We start from the raw sequence: 7,081 nt of genomic DNA, 5'->3' as shown, positions 1-7,081 counted from the left end.
GTTCCGGATTAGATCATTGGGATACTGAATTGAAAAATGGTTGGCCTGAGAGTATGACAGTGCCCCTAGGGATGCCTCCTTAATCTCTGTTTTGATAAAGAACAAAGAAGGCTGTGAATGAAGTCAGACACCAGTTATTGAATTATCTTGCACTGGTAGTTACAGAGATGTTTTGTAGCACCTGTCCCTGTTCTGTAGCAGAGTGATAGGGACCGAGACAGGGCTAGAAGCAGCCTGTCCCTTCCTATCCCAAAGTCCTTCAAGCATACTTGATCCGGGCAGGGCCACAACTACCCTCATTCTTCCACTCGGAAGATGGCGTGGTGGCCTTGGCTTCACCCATTTCCACATGTGATGTAGCCCTTTACTTTGATCTGCATGTTCTTGACTTTCAGAGTGGCCATGTGCCGCTTCTCCAGGAACTCTGGCATGTCACTGGGAACCATCCAACTAACAGTAGTGAGGAAACACAGTCTGGGGATTGTCACAAGTAGTCAAATGAGTTGTGGGGATGGATAGCCATTTGGGATTCACATGATCTAACTCTTAAAAATTCCAGAGACTCCAGCACACTAGGGTGCTCCACAGCACGTGACACCAACACCAGCACAATGTTTTCCTGATCCACGCTGTACCACTAAACATAAACATAATCCCATGAGTACAGTGAGTAAGGAAAATGTGAAGAACCCAAAAAACCACCGAAGACGTCCCTCTCAATCACTTCCCACCTGATTACCAGGGCATCCCACTTTTTTTCTGTACTCTAACCAGCTGAACATTGAAGAACTGCTGGGGTGTCACATCTGTGTAGGTTCTGAAAACTCTGTACTGAGAAAGATGGGTGCCTGTAATAGGGCACCGCCACAGCTTCAAGCTTTTCTTATCCATCACCATTTCCCGTGGTTCCTCTTTGCCCCCTGAATCTTTATTCCCTTCTGTTTGGGACTTTGGTTCTCCAGGGTGGCGCTCAACCTCCGGGCTCTGAAACATTTCCTCCAACAGTTTCATCTCATCAGTGGATCTCTGCAGCTCCTCCTCCTGGATCTGCTCTTTGTCTCACATGAAGATGCCTGCAATGTCCACAATCATTGCCCAGGCATGTACAGGCGGCCAAGGAGGATGTAGCAGGCACTATCTGAGTAGAGGCGACCATAGAGTTGCACCTTCTATGACTTCCTTCAATGTGTCTTTTTCCACATATTTGTCTAGCACTTCCCTGTCACTTTGTTCCTTAATTGTAGGTTACCATTATTTGGATCTTTGGCTTTATCTAGTCCTTCCTTGGCTATTTCTCTAAATGGGATTATTCCCTCTTGCTCCTCTGACAATCTTCCCTTTTTTTTCTTAGTCTTTCCATTTTAATTCACCATGATTTGAGAAAAGGATGTGCAAATCTCCTCTGCAGGTGTGATCATCTAGGTTCCCTGAAAATTTCAGCACGCAAAAAGTCTTTTCTTCCAGATATTTCATTTCAGCATTTTTCTATTAACTTTTGTTTTTCTTCTTGCTCTTGTTTAGCTCATAATTTAGCTTCCATTTTATTTTGTTTGCTTTATCATTTCTTGCAAAGTAATCTTTCTTGAAAAGTATTAGCAGATCTATGTCTTTGTACTTTTGTTTAGGTGTCTCCATAAGTTTTTTTTTAAGCAGATTCAATGCTGTCAAGCACAGCAGGTATTGATCCCTTAAATGTTGTGTGCCATGATCTTCTCATCTGAATATTTAGTGCTTGACCTTTTACTTGTAACTATTCTTTTATGTCATTAAGTGTTGTATCAGTAGGGAAGCCTTTAAACGGATCTGTTTTTCTTTTTTCTTAAATAGATCTGTTTTACATCACGTTTATACTCATCAGTAACTTCAGGAAGGGGCTTGTCTGGAGATCTTAGGAGTTTAGTTTTATCTTTACATATTTCCATGAGTTCTGCCTTTGATTTGTTCAATGTTTCTACTATTACAGTGAAGTCTGTTAGATGGTTTAACCGATTGAATTTGATCATTACTTCCAAAGGTCACCAGCCTTCATCCAGTTTGATTTATTCCTTTAACAATTTGTCCTGTGGCAAATTGAAGTCACAAAATAATACTCAATTTTATGACAGATTTTGGCCTCCAGAGCAGCCATTTTTCATCACCATTTTCGGCCATTGTGGCTAAACAGGTGGCTCCAAACCTCTGCCTTCGGCTACATTGGAAGGCAGTGAAGGTAGGAAACTTTAAAAATGCACACAGTGAGGATGTGAGCAGCTTCTTCCAAAGACCCAACCAGGGACCCATCCCAGTGCAACCATTGGCCCACTTGGGTCCGGGCCACGTGCATGTGCGGAACCCCAGGCTCCAGCATTCCTCCCAGGGGACCCAGTGCGTCTGCCAGATGCAGCCCATTTTGACACAGGACCCTTTGTTACGTTTTTATTGCAGTATTAGAGTCAGTTTCTCAGCAAACCTCTCAAATGCTTCTCTTTTCAACTTGTTTTTGAACTAACCTTGTGAAAAGAAGACAATGGTAGCAGTTTTGTTTTTCATCTTTTCTGCCACAGCCACTCCGGAGCCGTAGTTTCAGTGGCTCTGTTTCTGGGCGGAGGACTAAGGGTGCCACCTCCGGGGCCAGTGCCTGGCAGCAGGAAGGGCTGTGAACCTAGCCCAGTTCATGCAGTTCCCTCCTTCATATTTTCTATGTTTAGTTAAAGATGCTAGAACACCAGCCTTGTTCCTAGCTGAGAAGTCACCGTGTGTCACAGTCTACTGTCTTGGGCTAGCAGGAAGTCCAAAGTGGAAGGTCTCCTGCAGTTCTTGCTACGATGACCTAACTTTGAATTCCTCTGCAGTGTATTCGATGGGAATTTGTTCACTCTGTCTGCAATTGTGTGATTGTTGAGCTTGCCTTCATGGGCATGAAGAGAAAGTTGTTTTTTTCTATGTATGAAAATTGGCTTCGGTATCTGTTCTTTCTATGTATGGGAAGCAATCTCAGGAAGTTCTTATAGTGACATGGTTGCTCTTAAAGAACCTATCCTGTGATCACTTCCAAGAAATTAGCAACCCAATTTAGTGTTAATATCCCCAACTCCTGATTATTGAAAAATTTTCTCCTACTTGCAGTTGACACCTACTGTTTATTGGGCCTGTGTCAACAGGAGAGGTATTTAATCTTATTTTCTCTCCGAGCCTGACTTTCTTCTAGTGTAGGTGGGAGATATTTCATGACCCTCACTATGTGTGAGATGAAATGAGATGATAAATATGTAGCCTTGGTACAGCTCTTGGTATTAAACACCTGTTAACATAAGACATTCAAACCTGTGAAGAATTTTTGTGAGTTTATCTAAGCCAAAACTGTCGACAGTTGCCGGGGAGCAAAATCTCAGTGAATTGAGATAATACTCCAGAGCCTGGGAGTTTTGTACCTTATTTTATTATACCTTGCAATCAAAAGAGGAGACGTTTGTGGGTTCCATGAAATCTATTGGTGATAGGTTAGGGAGGCAGGAGAAAGCAAAGCGGGGAAACCTCTGGGATAAGAAGTAAAATGATAGACATACTTCTTTTACATAGGTTGGTATAGGATGGTTAGCAGTCAACAGTTAACTCAATAACATTGAGGGGATTTGTGGTCTCTGTAGAGTGGTGCCTATGCTTTGAGGAGTCTGGACAAAGGAAAATTACTTTTGATATTCCAATGATATGTTATCATAGATGTAAAGAGACAACAGATAGACTCAGTTGAGGTAAAGATTGACCTTTGTCAGGGAAAATACTGGCTTAGGACATGAGTACTCACCATAAGCTGCTCTCAGTTAAAAATATTTTAATTTCAGACCTATTTTTGTGATTGCTTTAGGCCTCTGAGTTTGCAAGGCTGCCATGCAGGCTTTCCCTGAGCTAGTCAGGTTAGCATGTGGCTCCTTTTTGTCCAGGTAGCACAGCCGCCTTCCTTGTAGGTTTGGGGTCTTGGCCCACGTCAGAGAAACACTGCATACTTCATAAATATAACTAGACAGAATGAGTGAAAATAGAAGTGGTAAAAAACAGAGGGAATTTGTGGAGTGAAGTGGAGAAAAGAAGAGGAAAGAGGAGATGGGTAAGAATACCAGGAAGGTTGTGATGGGGTAAAGTGGGGAAAAGCCAGTGTCTTTTCTCATCCATATAGTAGTCAAGGAGAATGCAGACCTTCCACATCTGGGACTGCTTTCATTTCTCTCTAGGCCTGAGTCCTCCCGATTGTTGTTAGAGAGAATTTATATATTGGAATAGCTCCAGCATGATACTGTCCCTGCACTTTCAAACCTGGGTATTTAGACTTGGGGATTTTCTGAGGCAGCCTGTTCTGTATATTTAAAAGCCACATACAGTGTCTTGGTATTTGTCGGCTGTCTGTGTCACTGCAGCTTCAGGCACCTAGTCAAACTAGGTCTATCATTGTGGGGAGCCCTTCATGTTGTGCACCGGCGCCTCCATAACCACGCGAGCACAGACATACGTTCTTTGGTCCAGTGCGGGTACTCCCGCCGCCAGGCAGTTACAGTCCCTGGCTGGACACCCCTGCTAGACTGGGCTTGGCCTTGCGAGAGTTGCCCCGCCCTCCCTCACGGCCCTCCCCCTCCCCCCTCCCCCCTCTAGAGATTCCAGGCTGCCCTGACACCCACCCTCACTGCACCCCCACCTCTAAGCCTTGCCACGTGGCCTGCTGGCCCCTGCCCACTTTTGCACCTGCGCCTTGGGCGGACCAGCCTGGCGCTCAGCCCAACTCAGCAGTTTTTCTGGAGTGGCCAGTGGCTGGCCTGTCCAGTGACGGACTGACGCCTCAAGCGCTCCCGTCTGCACGGTTTCCAAGCCCACCTCTTCCAAAAAGGCTCAACACCGCAAGCACACCATCCTCCTTAACAAAGTGAAACTGACCTATCTGCCTTTGAACGCTTGCATTTAATACTTCTAACAGGTTTTTCCTTGAAGTGATCTGTGTGACAGTGCCATGACTATCCCCTCTAGTTGCAGATATTTTAAGTCCTGAGAAACTGGGGAGAAGAAAGGTCTAATCATTTATTCTCCAGCAAGCAAGGGCAACCAGGCACTTAGGTGACCTAAGCCTGTCTCAAGGTTCCTTTTCTCTCTTTCTTCCCATCAAGATTTGAAAAGTTCCCAGAGGACCAGACTTTGTCCCAGCACATTATTGTTCCATTTTATGAGAATTATCCCATCACATTACAGGGGCCAGAATCCCTTTTATCCTCCTGTGAGCTCTTGTCATGTTTCTGAATCCCGCAGGAGTCTAATATTAGACTGCCAGCTTCCTGGGATCTAGCTCGATGTCGACTTCATCTTTGCTGCCCAAGGCACCTGGTACATGGTATTTGCTACTGTAAGCACTTGATTTTATAAGGAGCACCTACTACTCCCCACAGCCTGTCTCAGTGTCAAGCTGTTTTCATGTATTATGTCCTTACACCTGCGAGGACCCTTCGAGGCAGAGAGGAAACCTGCCCTGGTCACACTTGTCACTCATCCTGGACCTGCCTGCTGTATGCCCCGCCCTCACGGCAACGTGCGCATGCGCCCTGGGGCAGACCGCAATGCGCATGCCTAGGCTGCGGCTAGCCGGAAGTCTAAGTGGTGGGAGCCCTGTTCATGGCGTCGACTCTGCCCGGTCTCACGCTCTCCTGCCCTCTCTTCTGCCGGCTCTCAGCATTGTCTTAGGCCCTGCTCGCCCTTCTAGGCCCATCTCTTCCAACGAGTGCCCTTGAAGTCTGGCCTGCGGCCATTACAGGAGCCGGGCCTGCCGCCCCTACAGATGAGGGGGTTTGCACTCAGCCTGTTTTACATCCTCTCATCCTTCCCACGCCCTCTCCTAAAGAGCTCGCTGCAGCACACCAGCCTGCCTCCTCCCCAAAGGTGAAATGAACCCTCTACTTCTGAAATGTGTGCCTTTTGTACCTTTAGCATTTATTTTCCTTTTCCTGGCGCCGAGCTGGGTGAACAGTGCCCTGACCTCCCGCACCGGCCGCAGCCCTTTTAAGTCCTGGGAAAACTTGGAGAAAAGTCTAACCTGAAAAGCAATATCTTAAGACAATTTATTCTCTTCCAGCAGGAAAGGAACTTTTCCAGCCGGGAAGCCACAGCTTGGTGACTTAACACTGTCTGCCTTAAGGTACGTCTTATTTTTTAAAATCAGCACTTGGTACGTTCCCAGAACTTACCTTCTCTCCCAGCACAGTGTTGTTCCATCTTCCGACAATTACCCCATTACCCACCCATTTGCTAGAATGGCAGGGGAGGATGAGGGCAGGGCGGGAGAGGTGACACCCAGCACCCACCGAAAAGATGGGGACCATGGGCAGTTTTGTTGTCCCCAGGACCCCTCCTATCTTCCTGAGCCCCTGTCATCTTTCTGAATCCCACAGAAGCGATCCTAACTGTTTGACTTTTCTCTATTAGATTGTCAGCTACCTGGGGTCGAAGTCGATGTCAAACTCATCTGATTCCCAAGGCTCCTGGCACATGGGATTTGCTATTGTAAGTACTTGGTTTTGTAAATAACACCTAATCAAGTTCCCAACAGCCTGTCCTGGTTTCGGTTACTTTCACATACTATATCTTTGGTCCTGTGACAGCCCTTTGAGGCAGATAGGAACCTGCCCTTTCCCAACTCCTCCCTCACCCCAGTCCTGTCCATTGTAAGTTGTGCTTTCTGTTCCCTGACCCCTGTTTTCTGTGGGTAAAGGAAGAAAAATATGAAGCCACCTCCCTTTGCCAGGAAGGGGAGAGCGTGTCCTTACACATAGCATTGTCTGGCACGTCTTCAGTTTCCAGGGGCGAGTAGATAGCAGTCCTCTGATCAGGGAGCTCTCGCTGCTCCCATTCTCCTTCCCTGGCCTCCCGTTCCACATGCAAGGGGAGTGGGGCACTGGGGGTTTGGGGCTGAGTCCCAGGGATGCTAGATCCAGATCCCTGACCAGTCCTACCCTTGTTAAGCCTGGCCAGGCAGGGTCGCAGCCTCAGGTCCCCTGGCCGGGCGCTGGGTGGGGGGTGTAGCCTGAGGTTCCCTGGTCTGGGATGGAGGGTGTGCCTTGAGATCCCCCAT

At 46.9% G+C, this 7,081-nt stretch overlaps 2 pseudogenes across 2 annotated transcripts; both read right to left on the bottom strand.

Annotated features, from left to right (window-relative positions):
- Positions 1 to 259: 259 nt before the first annotated feature.
- Positions 260 to 1,041, bottom strand: LOC308536080 (stAR-related lipid transfer protein 7, mitochondrial-like; annotated as a pseudogene). Its single transcript has one exon. The product of its transcript is annotated as an stAR-related lipid transfer protein 7, mitochondrial-like (transcript).
- Positions 1,042 to 1,347: 306 nt separating this feature from the next.
- Positions 1,348 to 2,151, bottom strand: LOC308511113 (lupus La protein homolog; annotated as a pseudogene). The gene has a single exon. The product of its transcript is annotated as a lupus La protein homolog (transcript).
- Positions 2,152 to 7,081: the final 4,930 nt, after the last annotated feature.

This window comes from Myotis nattereri (genome assembly GCF_964212035.1).
Source record: "Myotis nattereri genome assembly, chromosome: X".
In the NCBI taxonomy this organism is placed as follows: Eukaryota; Metazoa; Chordata; class Mammalia; order Chiroptera; family Vespertilionidae; genus Myotis; species Myotis nattereri.
This window is presented reverse-complemented; position numbering and strand designations above follow the sequence as displayed.